This window comes from Dermacentor variabilis, chromosome 5 (genome assembly GCF_050947875.1).
Source record: "Dermacentor variabilis isolate Ectoservices chromosome 5, ASM5094787v1, whole genome shotgun sequence".
Lineage (NCBI taxonomy): Eukaryota > Metazoa > Arthropoda > Arachnida > Ixodida > Ixodidae > Dermacentor > Dermacentor variabilis.
The window spans coordinates 83,966,288-83,986,508 of NC_134572.1; the positions used below are offsets into that span (position 1 = coordinate 83,966,288).

At 44.6% G+C, this 20,221-nt stretch overlaps 2 protein-coding genes across 4 annotated transcripts in view; one reads left to right on the forward strand and one right to left on the reverse strand.

Moving 5' to 3' along the window:
- LOC142582905 (beta-mannosidase-like) overlaps positions 1 to 20,221 on the reverse strand; it is a 301,465-nt gene that overhangs the window by 94,847 nt on the left and 186,397 nt on the right. The gene's annotated exons all lie outside the window — the stretch shown is intronic.
- LOC142582906 (uncharacterized) overlaps positions 6,665 to 20,221 on the forward strand; it is a 197,758-nt gene continuing 184,201 nt past the window's right edge. Inside the window, exon 1 of the mRNA XM_075693028.1 lies at positions 6,665 to 6,683. The gene's annotated coding sequence lies outside the window, so the exon portion shown is untranslated. The remainder of the gene's footprint in view (positions 6,684 to 20,221) is intronic.

Below are 20,221 nucleotides of genomic sequence, written 5' to 3' on the forward strand. Positions count from 1 at the left end.
AAGTTGATTTTACCACATTCTGACCCGTACAGTGTCTTGCGGAATGTAACCGAGGTGACATATGAAATTGAACCTCTCGATGTATATATGGCGCGGTCTGCCTCTGATATCGTCCACGTCAAAAGACTAAAGCCATATCACTTGGGTCCACCAACCAAAGGTACGGCGCCTTCGCCGCCGCGGGTCATGCTAGGAGGCGCTGTCAACGATGAAGATGAAGAGAGAGAAGACGACGACGCTCGGTCATATTCGCTTGGTTCGGTAGCCGTGTTGTGTGAGATCCGAAGCGTCCTTCTGTATATAACCTGTAAATATGTTATACGTCTTTTCCTCGCCGCAACATTATAAATATATTAAAAATATATAAATATATATCCCTGTACTCAGACTCGCACTTCACGTAGACAGAAGTGGACTCTAAACTAATAAGTACGCTGCCTCACTGCAACTGAGCCTTCCCAGTACTTGCGCAACCACTTAAGACATGAGAAACAACTAGTTCTAGTCTAACCTTTTTCTTTTCTTATGTCTCAGACATTTGTTGCAATGGGAAATGACAGGTTTCGTGTGATTGCTGTAGGCCGATGTGAATAACAAAAAAGAAAGACGGTGCGAAACGCTGCGCACTTGTAGAAGCTTGCAGGTCAGAAGATCCGATAACGTGCATGTTGTCGGGATGAAAAGTGTACTGTTTCCATATGTTCAACTTTATTTTGCTTATTCCTGACTCTTCTGTATGGATGTCAGTGCCCAAAAGGGCCCACAAACTGTCACGTGAGCCTGAAGGTATCGCACGCCTACGCAAGCAGGAATTGGAGGTGAGTGCACCTGTGATTTCGTAATATGCCACGTCTTTCACTGTTATTTTCAATTAACCCTTCCACTGCATTTTCTCCTCACCCTCTGCAACCCCGATACCTTTACTCAGTGCCAAGGGAAACGAGCACACAGATCTGGCGTCATCACTTACGCCACGGCCAACGTTTGCACTCCGAAGCACTCGGTTTTGCGCGCATCGGGGAACGTCAGCGTCTCTGCTTTCTCTCTTCTCGCTACGACGTTAATCGAAGTGAGCCCGCCGTCATTTGCGACGAACGAAAACAGTCCGAGGTGCTTGTTGCCTGGATAGAAACTGTCCGCCATTTGGGCAATGAAGACAGACTTAGTTTGGATTGATAATCCTCTAGAGTGAGGCCATGGCGGAGAACGAGGGGTTTCATGCAGCATGCCACGACACCACTGCGCCCCCCCCCTCTTACCTTCTCAAGCTTCGATTTGCATGCATAACGGGGACACTGTGACCAGCTAGTCCTGCCATCTATCTTCGACCGAACTAGTTGCGTGGTTTCCCAGGCTAGCAACAAAGCTGTACATCATCCGTAAATTAGTGAGTTAGGTGGAAGAAATTAGTTGCCATTGCTCAGATCTTCAACTTTCTATGCGGGAAAAACGGAGGTACACAAGTTCATTTTATAATGCAGCCGTACAGGGTGATCTTTCTGGGACTCCTATGTTACAGTCTACCAATTCTGTCAAGACGAACATTCGCGCTTTGGAGAGCATACAAAGTCAAGCCCTACGAACTTGTTTGGGGCTGCCTCTGTGCACTTCAACAACAGCAACAGTTGCCATCGCGGGAGACCATATAACCCCGTCACATGTAGCTGCCGACTCTCTCAGAACGCACATTCGCCATCTGTCAAGGATCCCCGACCATCATTTAGCCTCCCTACCAGCCGAGAGACCTCAAACGACCTTTTCAAGATTGATTACCACTCATCAAGTGTGCATACTGTCATCCTTTACAACCGCGGCGAAGCCTTCATCTCTCCTGTGGTGCCTGCGATAGCCTCAAATGAATTTTGCTATTCCCGGAATTACAAAGAAAGTCAATCATCCATCACCGGCTCTGAAGCAACTAACGCTCCTATTACTGCACCAGACGTATCATGCCCGCATAGATATATGTACCGATGGTTCGACCTCACCTATACCAGCTCAACTGCTGCATTCGTCGTTCCAGCTAAGCAGGTTACAGTTAGATTCAAATTGTCACACATGACTACATCTACGTCGGCAGAACTTGCAGCTCTCCGTGCCCCTTTGACGTACGTCACCGAAGAGCCAACGCAGATATGGGTCGTATTTTGTGACTCTAAGGCAGCTCTTCCCAGTATAAAGTCTGCATTACATCACAGAACTTACGAGCAGATAATATCTGACATCATGGAAGTGCACCACCATGCTCTGGAAAGAGGGTACAGCATTATCTTTCAATGAATTCCATCTCACTGTGGCATCGTCGGATGCAACCTTGCTGACAAGGCTGCCGGATCTGCCAACGAAGACACCCAGACGTGTTCAACACCTTTGGGGAGGAGGTCGGACGCTGCCAGGGAACTTCGCCTGCTTGCACGCAAAAAGTCGCAAGATATCTGGAGTTCATCATCATCATCATCATCATCATCATCATCAGCCTGGTTACGCCCACTGCAGGGCAAAGGCCTCTCCCATACTTCTCCAACAACCCCGGTCATGTACTAATTGTGGCCATGCCGTCCCTGCAAACTTCTTAATCTCATCCGCCCACCTAATTTTCTGCCGCCCCCTGCTACGCTTCCCTTCCCTTGGGATCCAGTCCGTAACCCTTAATGACCATCGGTTATCTTCCCTCCTCATTACATGTCCTGCCCATGCCCATTTCTTTTTCTTGATTTCAACTAAGATGTCATTAACTCGCGTTTGTTCCCTCACCCAATCTGCTCTTTTCGTATCCCTTAACGTTACACCTATCATTCTTCTTTCCATAGCTCGTTGTGTCGTCCTCAATTTGAGTAGAACCCTTGTCGTAAGCCTCCAGGTTTCTGCCCCGTAGGTGAGTACTGGTAAGACACAGCTATTATATACTTTTCTCTTGAGGGATAACGGCAACCTGCTGTTCATGATTTGGGAATGCCTGCCAAACGCAATCCAGCCCATTCTTATTCTTCTGATTATTTCCGTCTCATGATCCGGATCCGCCGTCACTACCTGCCCTAAGTAGATGTATTCCCTTACGACTTCCAGTGCCTCGCTGCCTATTGTAAATTGCTGTTCTCTCCCGAGACTGTTAAGCACTACTTTAGTTTTCTGCATATTAATCTTTAGACCCACTCTTCTGCTTTGCCTCTCCAGGTCAGTGAGCATGCATTGCAATTGGTCCCCTGAGTTACTAAGCAAGGCAATATCATCAGCGAATCGCAAGTTACTAAGGTATTCTCCATTAACTTTTATCCCCAATTCTTCCCAATCCAGGTCTCTGAATACCTCCTGTAAACACGCTGTGAATAGCATTGGAGATATCGTATCTCCCTGCCTGACACCTTTCTTTATTGGGATTTTGTTGCTTGCTTTATGGAGGACTACGGTGGTTGTGGAGCCGTTATAGATATCTTCCAGTATTTTTACATATGGCTCATCTACGCCCTGATTCCGTAATGCCTCCATGACTGCTGAGGTTCCGACTGAATCAAACGCTTTCTCGTAATCAATGAAAGCTATATATAAGGGTTGGTTATATTCTGCACATTTCTCTATCACTTGATTGATAGTGTGAATATGGTCTATTGTTGAGTAGCCTTTACGGAATCCTGCCTGGTCCTTTGGTTGACAGAAGTCTAAGGTGTTCCTGATTCTATTTGCAATTACCTTAGTAAATACTTTGTAGGCAACGGACAGTAAACTGATCGGTCTATAATTTTTCAGGTCTTTGGCGTCCCCTTTCTTATGGATTAGGATTATGTTAGCGTTTTTCCAAGATTCCGGTACGCTCGAAGTCATGAGGCATTTCGTATACAGGGTGGCCAGTTTCTCTAGAACTATCTGCCCACCATCCTTCAACAAATCTGCTGTTACCTGATCCTCCCCAGCTGCCTTCCCCCTTTGCATAGCTCCCAAGGCTTTCTTTACTTCTTCCGGCGTTACCTTCGGGATTTCAAATTCCTCTAGACTATTTTCTCTTCCATTATCGTCGTGGGTGCCACTGGTACTGTATAAATCTCTATAGAACTCCTCAGCCACTTGAACTATCTCATCCATATTAGTAATGATATTGCCGGCTTTGTCTCTTAACGCATACATCTGATTCTTGCCAATTCCTAGTTTCTTCTTCACTGTTTTTAGGCTTCCTCCGCTCCTGAGAGCATGTTCAATTCTATCCATATTATACTTCCTTATGTCAGCTGTCTTACGCTTGTTGATTAACTTCGAAAGTTCTGCCAGTTCTATTCTAGCTGTAGGGTTAGATGCTTTCATACATTGGCGTTTCTTGATCAGATCTCAATTGCCAGGCCCTCAATTGGTCAGGCCTCAATTGCCGATTGCATAAACTGGACCCCACGCTACGGCTACAACTGCCGTCTAGCCTTTCCCGCGGCGAAGCAACCTTGCTGTGCCGCTTGTGGTTGGGAGTGGCGTTCGCGAACGCCTATTCCTATCGTATGGGAATGGCCGAGAGCCCGGTGTGCGATTCCTGTGGGTGCGAGGAAACCATCAAGCACCTATTGTGTACCTGCCCTCGCTACGAAGTACAATGCATCTCTCTGCGGGTAGCTATAAACTGACTGGACTCGAGAGCGTTCTCCGAGTCAAAAGATGCTCGGACTGTGGGCACTGGTACGAAAAGTGATTCGCGCACTCATACAGTGCTTGAAGTGCACCGGCTTAAGAGACCGTTTATAGTGTCGCTGTGCATCCTCCCACGTGCACTCGGTGATTACTTTCTCCCTTTTTTAAAGGCGAAAGCCTTTCTAGGCTCATGGTGAAGTTTGTGTCAGCAGACCTGACCGCCGGAGTGTCCGCCGAAGCGTCATCACGCCATATGAAGACAGATTAAAGACGGAACAATGATTAATAGTGACAGTTAGTGAATGATAACGTTATAATAGAGATTTGTACAGGTTAAAATGACGTGTAATGACTACTAATGATTACGAAATGACCAATATGTCTAACGACGAATTATAGCGACTACAATTGATTAGAAATGACTAAAAGTGCTTAGTAATGACCAGTAGTTACTAATAATGACTGAAATAGCTTGTAATGACTACTGATGACTAGGATATGACATACATGTCTAACGACAGCTTGTAATGACCACAATTGATTACAAATTACTAAAATGCTTAGTAGTGAGCAGTAATAACTAATAATGACTGAAAGGCTTGTAATGACTAGTAATGACTACGAAATGACTAATATGTCTAACGACGACTTGTAACGCTACGATTTATTAGGAATGACTAAATAAGCTTAGTAATGAAAAGTAATGACTAATAATGACTGAAATGGCTTGTAATGACTACTAATGACTATGCTATGACCAGCATGTCTAACGACGGCTTGTAATGACCATAATTGATTACAAATGACTAAACATGCTTAGTAGTGAGCAGTAACGACAAAAAGAAAGAATAGAAAGAGGCAGAGAGAAAGAGGTGAATGATAAGAGGAGGAAGAGTAGGCTTTCGCCGTACACCTTTATCTTACGAGAGCCTGTACTTTTTTCCTCTTTCTATTCCCCTTTCCCCTGTAGGGTAGCAAACCGGGTGCTTGTGTGGTTGACCTCCCTGCCTTTCCTGCCCATGCTCTCTCTCTCTCTCGATGGTCGACAGACGCTGCTCTAGTCACACCAAAGTAAAATGCAGAAAAAGCGCCCCAGGATAATTATACCAAAGCTAGGTATGTTCGAAACGCGTTGGGCCAGTTAAAAACGGCTAGACTAAATTTCAGTACGATGCAGTATCTCACCTACCAGTTAGGATGAAAAGGCGGCTGTATGGTGCACATGGCAAAGAATGTGTTATTAAAAATACTAGACTTAACTCGAATATGACGAACATCTAAGGGACGAATAGGCTTGAAGATCATCATGTTTCATTTTCGGAAGCCGCGACAGAGGAGAAGATAATAGACGAAAGCTCCTTAAGAAAAATGTAAGATCCTCCAAACTACAACAGAATATCAGAGCATGGAGCAACACGCTCTTAACTTTATTGTTAGCATGGAAGTAAGGCACATATTTGGCCATTGACAAGTGCGTTTCATCTGCTCGAAGCATACTAAAGCTATAAACACGATTTGTAGCGTACAGGGTGTCCAAACCCAACGAGCTACACCGTGTGCACGTCAGGCTAGCGAGGACTTCAAAGCCTTGACGTAGGGACCAAGACGCGCCGGCACTAAAGCTCGATCATTTACGCAAACGTGATAGCCTTCAACAAACGTATTTCTTCCGGAGCGCGCGTAGGTTGCACCGGAGCGCGCATTGCACCAGCGTATTACGCAGCGCCCGCAAAAGTGCGAGAGCTCGTGTTCTCTCACCACGCAAACGGCAAAATCCGGCGTTACGCTTTGTGTCTGAGTCGAGATCACACCCGCGAGTACACAATGTGGTGCGAGTGAGGCGATGGGTCCCAAAACTGACCATCGTGTAACTGCAAAGCGGGCGGCGAAGATGTCGAAACTGTGTGGTCCCATTGGTATGCAGGCAGTCCGCGGTACTGGTCCTGCCTCGCGAGCTACGAAAGTGTTCTCCACCGTCACCGCACTCAGCAAAACGCTAAGCGGAGACCTACAGCTATAGCGGCCGGATGGTAAAGGTTTGAAGAGAGAACGTGAGAGTGCGCCGACGGCACGGGAAGGTGAAAATACTTATATGTATACGGCCGTTCCCATTCTTATTTGGCTGCGCGACCGCACGGCGGTTGACAAAGGACGCGCTGTCGTCCCGAGCAAACGCCGGGATCCAGGCGCCTTTGGTGACCCCATTTATAGGCCCGATTCTTGACCGTATACATCTACACACGGCGCAAGGGGGGGGGGGGGGGGAGGGGCGGGGGGGCGCTGGATGGCTAAGGAGAAAAGGAAATAGAAGGCGAAATCGTTTTGTGGTTGTTCTTGTCGTTGTTGTTTTTGTTGTTATTGTTTTTTTTTTTTGTTCGCCTGCCATGGCTGTTCAATATGCAGGAAGCATTCCGTGGCCCTATGGACTGCCATTCGCGCCCCTTCCTCTACCCGACGGCGTCTAAGAGCTCTTCGAGGCGAAGAGAAATACGAGAATTTTTGATAAATTCACTGCGAGCATACACCGAGATCCAGAGAAGGCGAAAGAAGACAAGATGTTGCTGGAATTCTTAGTATTCCGCTGGCGTGTCCACCCCGTGGCTTGAAATAATAGCGCATTTTGCCGTTTTTTATGTTGCTTTTCTACATTTGCCGGGCGCGAACGGCTATATTTCATAATGTCGGGCTCAGGAAAGCCTTTTTGTCGGAGAGACTGAAAGGACATAGTGTTTTCATCAAGGAATAGCAGTTTCGTCAGGCGACAAACTTTGCAGAAGCACAGGCGCTACATAAAGCTATCTTTGAATTGATTAATATTTGTCAAATGTAGATGCAATCACCTTGATATTCATATTAATGCCGCAGAATGCGAAAATGTAGGAAGATTGTATCTATTTAGGCGTCGTGGCATAAACACGCGATGATGTCTTCTTCGATGACTATTATCACAGATATCGAAAACAATTGTCCCACTAATCAACATGCTTCGAAATTTAAAGGAACACTGAACATATTTTAGAATTGTAAGTCTACGGTGGTTTGCAAGGCCGCCACAGTGTCATTAACTCCTGAGGTTATTTTCCTTATTGTGCACGTAGCAGCGCTGCAATCGCCGTTTAAATTTTCGTCGAAGCTCCGTCCCCATTGAGCGCAGAGCGATGCCGCCAACAAATGAGCGCTAGGATGACGCCCACACGGCGGTCACGTGAGCGCTCTCTTCGAATCAAACGCCTCGCCGGTACCCTTGATGACGTCACGATAGCTTTCGTTATCAGATCCCGTTAAGCCACCCGCGATGTGTCCCTCACATTTTTGCCAATACTTAACAGCTGTTTGGTGTCCATGATGCCTAGCTCTTTATCGGAGCGTAAACCGTATGCGAATGTTCTACTCTGGCATTGCGCCTGAGGTTTGCATTCAAACGAGTCTGTGCATCAGCTCCCCCTGGTTGGCTCATATCATAGCGTATGACAAGTGTCTTCAATGTCACTTGCTTACGGTATTGCTTACGAACACGTTGGAGGACACGCTCAGGGGAATGAACGTCGGACGGTCGAGATGACGCTTGAAAGAAATGGAGCAGCGACTCGACGCAACAAGTGTCGAAGTAAACCCAACGTATAGTAACATTGCTGCGACATTAAAACACCGAGCAAACCAGCCGTGAACGCAGCACGCCAGTGGTGAACGTGTTACTTTCACGGATGGCTTGCTCGCTACTTTGCGTCGGCCGTGGGTAACACCGTTTAGTGCATTAGCTTCTCACCTGGCCGTTGTTAGGGCACGCAAAGATACTAATGATTGTGGGTTCCAGCGGCGATATGCCGGATTGAAAGGGTAACGGTAACTGGAAGACACAAACATTATCTGCGATAAAATAATGTCACTATCTATTATGCGTCAATGATAGAGGACACGTGTGTTGTGTCTGCCTATCACACGGCTGAGTTAAAGGTCTTTGTCTTAGTGCACCAGCCACCTCCACCGCAATTTCTGATTGTAGTGTAGCTAGTCCTGCTCTTACTACTTCGATGGCCTTCGAATGACACTCGTCTTCAATGTACAGTCTTCAAACGGCGCCTTTCAATACAGAATTTCTGGAGAAGTTGATCGTAATGCAACACTACCGCTTCAGGAAATAGCACGTTTCTTGCCGTTCGTTTTCATTTCATAGCCGTCAACTCTTGAGTTGACCGCCATTAATGGCAAGCACTTCTTAATAACGAGAGTTGTAGGGCACTTCCTGCAGGTTTTGTCGCAGTCTGTGTCGAATGTCGGGATCACATTTATGATCATCTTGTTTCTTTCGCACAAGAAACCACCGGAAGAGAAAACTTCATTTTCTGACTCTGCACTTACGTGACACTCTCTCCTCGCAGTCCGATGAATAACGCACGACCCATGAAGAAAGGTTACTACAACCACATCGTCTTCTTTTTTTTTTCTTCTTTTTTTTTTCTTTTTGGGTGTTGACTGTACGTCTATGCTCCTGTGTAGCGCAGCAAACCATACGTTCATCCGGTTGACCGTCGTACGTACCTCGTCTTGCTTTCGCTCTATCTCTCTCAAGATATTTGAAATACTGAACTCTTGCAACGTTTGTAGACGCTTCGTGCTCGCCCATTACTCTAAGACGACATAGTAACGCACGCTGTGGAGCTAAAAACACGTGCATAGACAAGTAAAGATAGATTCTCAGATTTCCCGTTTCTAAATAGGCTATATTAATTTATTTTGGACATCTGTTCACCAGATGTAGGTCCAAAGACTTATTTTCTTTTGTTTTTCAGGGCGGTTAGATATATAACTCTTTCAATGTATTTGATTCAGACAATCTTGTTTCCTCGTGCTTATTTTTGTTTATATTGTGTGTTATTATAATGAGGTTGCGACGTGGTGAATGTAATAAGTTTACCATTTGTGTAACCAGTCATGTTTTCAGTTTCCATCATTGAGTAGGACAACGTCCAAACACCTACCTGCGCGACGTGATTGCAGCAGTGTCATTTGAGAAGATCTTCAAATTTGAAATTTTCTTACAGCGTTTTTGAAGTTCGGTGCTTGTGTAAGCTAACATTGAAATGGCAAATCATGAGGCAGTTGCTGTGCTAAAGGCTTCTTATTTTTCTGGCTCAGTGAGTCATCTTAAAATTTACGGCTGTGGATTGTTCAGCTCTGAAGCTACACTTTCTCAACAATAATGTCAAGACCGAAATGACGCAGTGACATCTACGAGATTTGAGCGAAAGTATTTTCTTTTTCTGCACATTGGCAGTGCTGCTATGTCGAGCGCTCGGCGTCAACGAATCCGGTGAGTCACTATGTGGCATTACTCGTCGCGACGTCATTGTTAGTAGTGACTTCGGCGATACTTCCTTCGTTGTTTTGCACTAACTGCCTGATCCTGGGTGCATCCTCATTGTTTTTGAGCACGAGCCATGCGTGTGCCATGCACATGCCAGCGTTATCATCTTCATCTGCGCCTCTATGTGCACTTCGACGCTGTCTTCACGAACATGACAACAAAGAATAGCGCGTAAACGTGCCGCCATGCTGTCAAGAACAATTTCTATGTCATGCGCTGATTGTCATCCCCCCCCCACCCCCCAGGACAATACTACTTGTTTTGGCCTTCGAAATACATGCACAGACGCCACTGGTCTCGGAGCCTGTCTGGAATACAAAACCTCACAGTAATTGTCTGGCGCAGTCGTTGCTCAATAGCTCAGTGGTTAGCGCACCCGACTTGCACATTGTCAAATTTACATGGGTTCGAACTCCGATCGTGGCCGGTTTGGGAACAAAGTTAAACTGTCCTTCACCCCCATGGCGAAGGCGAAAGCGGAGTTGACGAGGTGGCCTGACGGCACCAAAAAACTCCCGTTAAGTGTTGTCATTCCGTTACGCCTTCAACGTAACGGAATGAATGGATGGATGGACGGGATGGATGGACGAGGCGAATCCAGTTTGTAGCACCTAACTGCTGCCGCAGCAAAACAGCGCTAGCAACAATGAAACAGAAGGACAACACAACACGAAAACACGGGTGCTGTGGTCGTGTTGCTATAAAGCTTTCTTTTCTTAGAGGGGGGGGGGGAGGCGGGGGGGCTAATATTGCCCAGGCAAATCGCCCAACTTAGCTCTCTTAAATTTTTTATAGGAAAAAAGAAACACTTACTTTCGTTTTGTAAATCTCAGCTAAGCCTATAAGGGCTGTCGAAACACGAAGTGAACGAGGAACCCAGAAGGAGGAGGAAAAAGAGAACAAACCAAACTCCTTGCAAGGACCACCTACGACTTTATACTTTCGGATTTTGGAAGTGGCCACGTGTCAGGCAATAACTTTTTTTTAATCCCTTTTTATATATGCATAAAGCGAAATGTGCGTCGAATGTCCATTTCCATTCTTGCTCTTAAAGTAGGTACACCTTATTTTTTATAAAGTCAGGCTGTGCAAACATTTGTCCAATGCTAACAAGTGCTACCATATGTCGTATGTTTATTGGGAAAGGTCTTAACCATTTATGCATCGCTTTACCATCTAGAAACTGCAGTGAAGAAACAGTTAACCTCAAAAAACATGCAGAATGTGTTTTTTTTTCTCTTTTTTTAGATATCGCGAAATAGGCATTACTTGAATGGCGTACCAAATAAATGGCCTTCAAATTTTGCGACAGTGTCCAGGTTAGACATTGTGTGTATGTTCTTTTTTTGGTTTTCTTTACTAGTAATTCTTCTTTTTAAGACTGCCCAAATGGCTCGGTCTAGTTATATCGGTCTACATCGCCATTTAGACTGTATAAACACTGAGCTAGACTTTTATGACGATTACCTTAAACCTTGTTTTATAAACATGTGCCGTGAAGTTTGTAATTAATAAATTAAATAATATAACTACTTTAATAATTTAATCGAGTAAATCGAGTAATCGAGTAAATCTTGCAGGTCTTTCTTTTTTATAAATGTTGGAATATAAGAAGATAAATATGCACACATGGTATAGTCCCAAATTAACACGCAACTTATTTAACGCTATTACAGGTAATACAAATGCAGCCCTCGAAACTTTTTTTTTTTCTACGAATTGCCGCACTAATGCAAACGGCAGAGGATTAAAATCAACAGTGACGCTTGAAGAACTCTACAAAAGTCAAGTGTGCAAAATGAGAACGCAAGACGGCTACCTTTGATGTGAGTTCGTGCGCAGTCATAAACACGGACAAAAGAAAAGAAAAGCAAAGCAAAACAGGAGCTCTGTTGATTTTACCGCAACGCTGGTACGCCCGTATTTTCCTTACGCGCTCTTGAAGCACGCTTCACAGGGCCTATGCCCAAAGGGGTCATTCGCGTCGCCTAAAGAGCGCGGTGAATGGCTTTGGCAGCTGGACGTATGCGCATTCTGTTTACTCTAGGCAACACGACACAGTCACCTCGAGGTCTTCACTCTCCGAAAGCGTCTTAGGCTTGTCCCCCAGCGTTCTCGTTGCTGAAGTAATGGTTCTCGGTCCGTCCTTACGAATGCCTTGTTTCATGCGAGCTGCGTGTGCCTTGCTTGTTTGCGAGTTGGTAACACGGAGCCTAATAGGTGCCCCTGGCATATATGTTTCTTACATTGCATGCGCTTTCTACATTTACGATCAGAAGCTCTCCCATCGTAAGACGACCTGCCTTCTCTTTTTATTTCCTCCTCATCCTCCTCCTCCTCCACAATGAATGCTTGTTTAATCAGTTCAACTTCTTACTTGGTGTTATCATCTAGCCTGTTCTTTTGCGTGTTTTTTTTTCAGCTATAGCAATAGCAGCTTCACTCACTCATCTTCGTTGCATGAAGCCTACATCAAATGTGCGTACATGCGCAAACCATATTAAGTAGGTAAGTTGCTTGTTTACGCTGTAGTTCTTACTTTTGGTGGACAATTATTTCTTCAAAAAACAACGTGCTTTACTGTGAGTAGAAGGAATCCAGTGCTTTCTTAGAAACAATAACCGTTCGTGGTTGTAGCCTAATGAACAAGATAAACAAAACACTCGTTCCCTCGCAAGTACTTTATTAATAATTTCGCATCTATTTAATTTATGATAAACTGAGCCAATCGTTTCAAAGCTGTTCATATCTTGGAGTGAAATGTGGTCGTCACAACAAATGGTCCAATTTCTTGTGACAGTGGCCAAGTGAAAATTACCTGAATGATAAAAAAAAACATGAGAAAACGGATCGCCCGAATGGCGGCTACTTCAAAACAAACAATAATAACGGTGCGCTGGTAAGACATGTAAGAAACAAAAAGTATGCTGGCTCTCCCGCAATTGAAAATAGATGTAAACATGAAATAGCAAACCGGTAAAGCGGGCTGGTCGGACATGATACTACCCCCAATCATAAAATGGGTGTAGTGCATGTTCGTGACAGCACACCCCACCACACCGCACTACACCACATCACGCCACACTGTGGACGCGTCCATATGGATGCTGCCCAGCTAGAAGAAGAAAACTGACCGAAGGTGTACGAGACGCAGCGAAAGACGCCAGGGAGGCAGAGCGTACTGCCCAACTAGAATAAGGAAATCGCCTGAAGGCGATTTCTTATTCATGTATTTATGTTTACGTGTACTTGTGTGTTTATGTGTTCATGCTCGCATCAAGTGCAGTCCATCAACGGCAACAAAGAGACAAGTACAAACCAGGAGACATCCAATATTTACGGAGCATCTCATTGCCGACACTAGCTTTAGAGTGTTAAGAGAAATCACTTGTTTACATTGTTGTCACGTGCCCGCTCGTATACGTGTGCGTGCTGCGCATTGAACATCAAGTCATCTCTCTTTCAAAACTACATCACTTTTCTGAAAAGAAAGAATATTTTTATTTCGAATCTCTAGGTTCTTGTATTAAAGGGCCGGTACGTGCAATGTGAATCTTCGTATCCTTTGCAACCTAGACAAAGCAACCAATATTCAGATAAAAAATTAAATTATAGGGTTTTACGTGCCAAAACAACTTTCTGATTATGAGGCACGCCGTTGTGGGGGTCTCCGGAAATTTCGACCACCTGGGGTTCTTTAACGTGCACCTAAATCTAAGTACACGGGTGTTTTCGCATTTCGCCCCCATCGTAATGCGGCCGCCGTGGCCGGGATTCGATCCAGCCAATATTCAGATAGCATCTGCAATAAAGAAATAAGAAGATGAACGTCTAGGAGACCATCTAGACGCACAGCCGCCTGCTGTCGCCTTTCTATTCGTTCTAAGATCTTGGTCAATCTTTCTCGCACTTCTGTCTGTGTTACATATTTCTTAAAAGAACTTCCTGTTGGGCTAGTTGGTAACTGTTCATTATAATATTTAAAGACGCCGAATAAACGGACACACACAAGAGAAGAGAACGGGACAGGGTGCCACGACGACTTGTGAAATCCATTCGTCAATGAAGGACGGAGAAGACACACACAGAATCTGGTTGGGAGGACTGTCATATCGGGCCACATGTCATTACACTGTTGAAGTTGTACTTGTAAACCGGTTTACGGGGAGTGTGCAGTGATCAAGAAAGAGAAGGACAAATTGACACATGAAGTGATCGAAGCATATGAAATCTATGGTGATAAACATAATTGCGTAAACACGCCTTCAGTGATGCTCTTAAAAAAGGAAATTGTATGTCTGGATGACGCTTTGTAAGGGCAGAAGGCGTCCTATTTCATTTTTCTTGTTCGCTTTTGTTAGCCTTCCCATTGGCTGTTTCAGCCTATATATATGTGCTATTTCAATAAAGCATCAGTTGTAATTTGTTGTGTAACCTGTTCTTCACTCTGTCCCACCTGTGTGCGCCGTTAACCTGTTAAGTAGCCGATACGTTTACAAGACGTATCCACTTGTAGGGAACTTTGAGAGTGACACTAGTTGGGAGATATACGCCATCAAACTCGCCGTAAGAATGCACTGTTCTCCCACTTACTTTCTTAACATAATGCTCATTTAGCATTGAAGCATAAAAGTAGCTGCAACGCCTTTGTATTTCGTCCCACATTTTGGCAAATAATATCTCGAAACTGGTGTCATCCTGGAGATTCATTTCAAGTGGACAGGTTATACAAACTCACCGGCTACATTTCGTAAATTGCAATATGTCCGTAAGGTAATTAATTAGGAAGTTAATTAATAAATGTTGGTGTATTGGTTGACTATGTGTTTCAATTTCTCCGGCTAGTAATGTCTGCATCTTCAAATAATCGAGCTCAAGGACAAGAATTATGCTATCTGCCACAGGCGATTTTTAAAATTCCGGGAAACCCAAAACGGATCGACGTAATTATAAAATATAAAGACGCCAAATAAACGGACACACACAAGATATACATACATAATGAACAGCTACCACCTAGCCAAAGAGGTAGTGCTTTTAAGATACATTTCTAGTACAGTGGGCCCTTCCCTGTGTGTGTCTTCTCCGTCCTTCATTGACGAATGGGTTTCACGAATCGTCGTGGCACCCTGTCCCGTTCACGTAGGCACGTAGGCAAACACGTAGTGCCTGAGCCTGCACGCTCTGAAGCTCTCGAAGATTTGACTTGCATGTTTTAGCAAGCACGGGGGGAGCTATAGCGTAGGAATCCGATGAAAAGTGCTCGATATAACTGTAGCATGGAGCCCACTGACGATCCCCATGTTTTCCCCGCTTTACAGCTGGTGAATATTCTTGTGAGGCTTACTTTCGTTGAACTGAACGCTAAACCTACAAAGACCTAAACTACAACTAAACCATGGAAATTGTCAACCTTGCTTTTATTTTTATATACCAAACACGTCAGCGAAATAGTGGCTCGCTAAGAAAGGAAACAGTATGATTGAAACTAAGCAAAAAGTGCGGCAAGAGTAGCACGTTTAGGTTGCGCACAAAATTTAACGACGAACTGAAGATAAGAAAGGCAGGCCACGAAATCGGAAAAAAATAATAAAGTCAAAAGCAACTACATTATTCCGCATATGTTGCGCTGGCTTCCTTGCTTTAAGAAAAATAGGGGGATTGGTGGGTGGGGAGAAAATAAATGACCACGAGAAGAGACACAAAAGAAAATAAATGGAAGAAACAAGAAACATGAGGACTTTCCTTTTTCTTTTCCTCCTAACCTCTCGCAGTTCCTTCTTTCTTTACATTCGCCACAACTGATCACTCTGTCATCACCTCATCACGTTAGTTCAAAGTGTACGTATAGTACTCAAGTTCTGTTGTAAGTTAAAATTATTACTTTTTTTTATTTTTAATCCAACCCCACCAAGTAACGAGCGTTCTCAAGCGCTTGTTACTTGGTATGAGATTAAAGACAAATCGCAACAAAATGTTGGACTATGTCAAAAGCCTAGTTGAAGATTAAATAGATATGGTGGCATCTTGCTGATACAATCTTCACGGGAGCCGGAAAATGAAACGTATCGTCCAAAAATCGTATTATCCAAAGTAAGCTCCAGAAAGCATGAAAATAGGCGTACTGGGAGGGGACAAACTCAATAGCACAGGTTCGCGTGGCATCCCTCAACGCGACAAGTACCGCAGCCAGCGTCCTTTTATTCAGCAACGTTGAAATAGCTCGTCAGTTTTCGCTGAACTTTGTTCTTTTCAATGTCCGTAAAGAGTTATTCTGGAAGTTAAAAAAGAAGTCGCCGTTTCCTCACACAAGTGAGCAGCCCCACACCGCTCGCCAGCAGGCGTGACCACGCTACCGCAGCAGGGTTTTACCGCCGCCGGCGCGCCGTATGCGTCTTTCCTCCAGTGTGGATGGGGTTTAACACGTTTTTATGGGTCGTTTCAACGCTATTTAGGCTAATACATTGGAATACAAAGCTATGAGTTTTAGAAATACCAGTAAAAGCTCACTTCTGCAGTCATAGTCTTAAAATTCAGGTGATAACGCGATCGCAATAACTGCATAAAACATTGGTTGCTGCTATGTGACGTTGGCCGGGAAAAGAAAGGAAAATGTGTTACCTAAAAAACGTATTATACAGAATCGCATCAGCAAGAATCCATTTATAGACAAGCCTCCACGCAAAATTTGGCATTGAAATACCGAGCGAAAGCGTCACGAATGTCTTCCAAATATATTAGTTCATGATACTTAAATTGAAAAAAAGAAAGTCACAGTTTTGTCCGAAAGCCGTAGCATCGATTGCGTCAGCAAATTAGTAGACAGCTATACGAAGTAAGGATAGTCATTTTAATGGCCGTATAAACTCCGTAAACATTCGCTTACTAAATAAATTAGCAAGCATGGTGTCGCGCGCACGCAAGCAAACATGAACACTTGTTACTCGATGACCGCGAAATCTCGCTGTGAAAACGCTTGAAGGAGGAAGCGCAGTAGCAGCAGCGAGCGAATTGACCTTCATGCTGCCTCTCGCTTCAACGCCAACTAAGCGACGAAAACACAGCGCACACCAAGCTATCAGCACTCAGCGCACTCTGTCTCCATTGCAGATAGCTTTCAAGATAGGACCCGCGCGGTCCCGTCACACGCAGCAGCTGCCGAAGTAGAGCGCGCTACGCAAGACGGCGCGCTACATCCTCACTTTCCTTCCTCGTGCTCGCGAGATTGAGCTGCCATTTGGCTTACCTTCGCACGCTTTCACTCGCACATTCAGCATACGGCGCGCGGCGACGATGTTGTCGCCCGTGGATTTTCTACAGAACATCACGGCGATGGCGACGGCACAAATGCACCTGGAGTCTCCATATGATTGGTATCACAATAAGAAAGCATCTCCGTTACCACTCTAGGAGTGACGCATGGCCTAATAAGCTGCTCCTCGGCATAACCTGCGCAGTCTCGGAGGCCACTGCTGCGTATAGCTTAGATGTCACGATAGCCGGGGTGCGACGCCACGAGCTATCTCCCCGTGTGAGATGATCCTATTACCGCATGCTCTGATTGGTCTCTGTGGTTCTTCAGGCGTGACTACGCAAGCCAGGCCAAGAGCCTGGCGACCATGGCTACCCGCGGCACGTTGAAAAATCTCACATGTTTCGTCTGCTTAGGAGCTGTATAAGGGCGGCTGAGTGAAAAACTATAACATTATTATAAGATTGCTTCAGTGGCATGTACTGCTTGTTTATGATCAATTTAGCCAAAGTGAATTTCTTGCCGTTTTTTCATCATTGCAAAACATGCAATAATTGTTTTGCTCGCATCCCAAAGAAGGCAGCGCTCCTACTACTTTTAAATACAGCTGTTTCATGCCAAATCAGCCATTGAGCAGAATGTTCAAGTCTAAGATTTGTTGTCTTTCGAAAGTTAGGATGTTTCGTTGCTCATCAACCTATCCGATTATATGGATCTATATCTGCTGCCTTATGCTTAGCATGACCTGCATTGTAGGGTTGACCCACCGCGGTAGCTTAGTGACTATGGTGTTGAACTGTTGAACTCGGGGTCGAGGGTTTTATACTGGTCGCAGTGACCTCGTTTCAATGAGGTGGACGTGGAAAAATGCTCATGTGCTTAGATTTAGGTGCACGTTAGACAACCCCATAGGGTCGAAGCTAAACTGGTGTCCCACAGTAAGGCTTGCCTCAAAAGCAGATCGTTGTTTCGGCTCTTAAAACCTTGAAATATTTTTTTATCTTTATTAAAGCGTGAAGCATTCGCGGGCACAGAAGTACTTGGACCACGAACACGTCATTCACAAGTGCAGAAAGTGATAGGTGCATTACCGCAGTTCCTGAAATCGAGAGACATCGATGAGTGAAATTGGTCTTGATTGGTATCTCTGGATGAAGCAAGACCCTCAGGGTTTTCTCTTCTTTCTTTCTTTATTTCTTTCGTTTCATTCCCTAAAACACCTTCCGCTGCGTATGGTAGCACACCGGACGTGCGTCTTGTTGATGTTGGTGGTGGTGTTGCTATAGTGTGGGTGTTGGTGCTCTTGGTGGTGATTATTGCCACTGGTGAAATTAGCCGGGCGAACATTGCAGGCTCTGAAATATATCCGTTAAAATTAATAACGAAAATAATTAGTGTAATTCGGTTCATTATTGTCCGTACCGGTGACTGTCAAACTACTACTGACGTCCGTCATCACCGCGTTGTAAACCAGTAATTTAGTTATCATCGTTTTGCCACGAATGGTCCTGTTCTTAGTAAATAAAAAAAAGGTGTCAAAAACAATTCGTATATTAGGATCACTTCCAAAACATGTACGGCTAGTGCATATACACAGAGTGCCGGTATTGAAAAACCAGAAAATAGCTGTCTCGTAAAAGCGAACCACGTCAAAGTTTCCAAGTTCGTTGTCTCCCTAATCCCCGTATTCAGAAATGCAACTTAAGTTGAAGGCCATGCTTGACTTGATCTAAGTGGCACCTCTCGTGAAGCCGCCGAAGGAAGCGCAGTGAGCGTCTTTGGGCACGTTAACTCCCGGCGTCATCTAAATCGAGTCAAGCATGGGCTTCGACTTAAGTTGCATTTCTGAATACGGGGGTAACTACCATTGCACACAATATCTAGCAGATTTTTACGTTTATGCACTGCGTAAGGAAACCAACGTAACCAGTAATGATAAAACTATATAAATAAAAGCTGGCAAAGAAGTTCGTTCGAATGTTTTGATTGTCTGGCAGATGTAGCTATTTATGCCGCGTCGCACCTATTCGAGCACCATTACAAAACTAACCCTCTCGGTAGTCCATGCCCGTTAGCATTAGTAAATAACACGGCAATTTATTCTTAATCATCTTTTTTATTTGCTCACTTTCTCTACATCTCACAAATTGGCGCAAAGGTCTGTATTGCCTCCAGGTTTATTTCCTTGCTTTCTTTTATTTGTGGCGTTTTATGAAGGTAGGGTGCTTTCTGCGAATTTATCCCTTAGGTCTTTCGCACGTGCTTTCCCATTGAAACTCTAAAAAACATCCTGCTAATCTAGTTAGCTTTATCAGGAACTTCCTCTACAGCATTTTCTTTTTGTCCAGGAAGCTTACTGTGAAAACATTCCCCAAACAGCACATAAGCGAATGGGCTTCAGTCCTTAATGCCAACGGTGAGAATGGCTAACGATGCAAGCTACCTCACGCAGTAAAGTTGACCGAGGGCAGATTGTTTCGATTTCTTTCTTGTTGGAAAATCAGAAAACATTTTCCCCATAAGTTTGAAAAGTAGCTTTTCAATAATAGTGCAATTACTACCGCTTCACTAGAAGTACATGTTTATCGAGTTCCATAATTTTCGAAAGTAAGGAAAACTTAGGCCCTTCCAACATTTCTTGCAAGCTGCAGGTGCAACTAATTAGTCATGTTATCCCTAATTTAACCTTTAGCGGCGAGAACTTGCAGAATCTATATGTCACAATGCTGGCCCAGAGATTCTGGCTGTATTACCCGCCGTGGTTGCTCAGTAGCTATGGTGTTGGGCTGCTGAGCGCGATGTCGCGGGATCGAATCCCGGCCGCAGCGGGCGCATTGCGATGGGGGCGAAATGCGAAAACACCCGTGTGTGCTTAGATTTAGGTGCAAGTTAAAGAACCCCAGGTGGTCGAAATTTTCGGAGTCCTCCACTAAGGCGTGCCTCAAAAACAGAAAGTAGTTTTGGCACGTAAAACCCCATGATTTAATAAGATTCTGGCT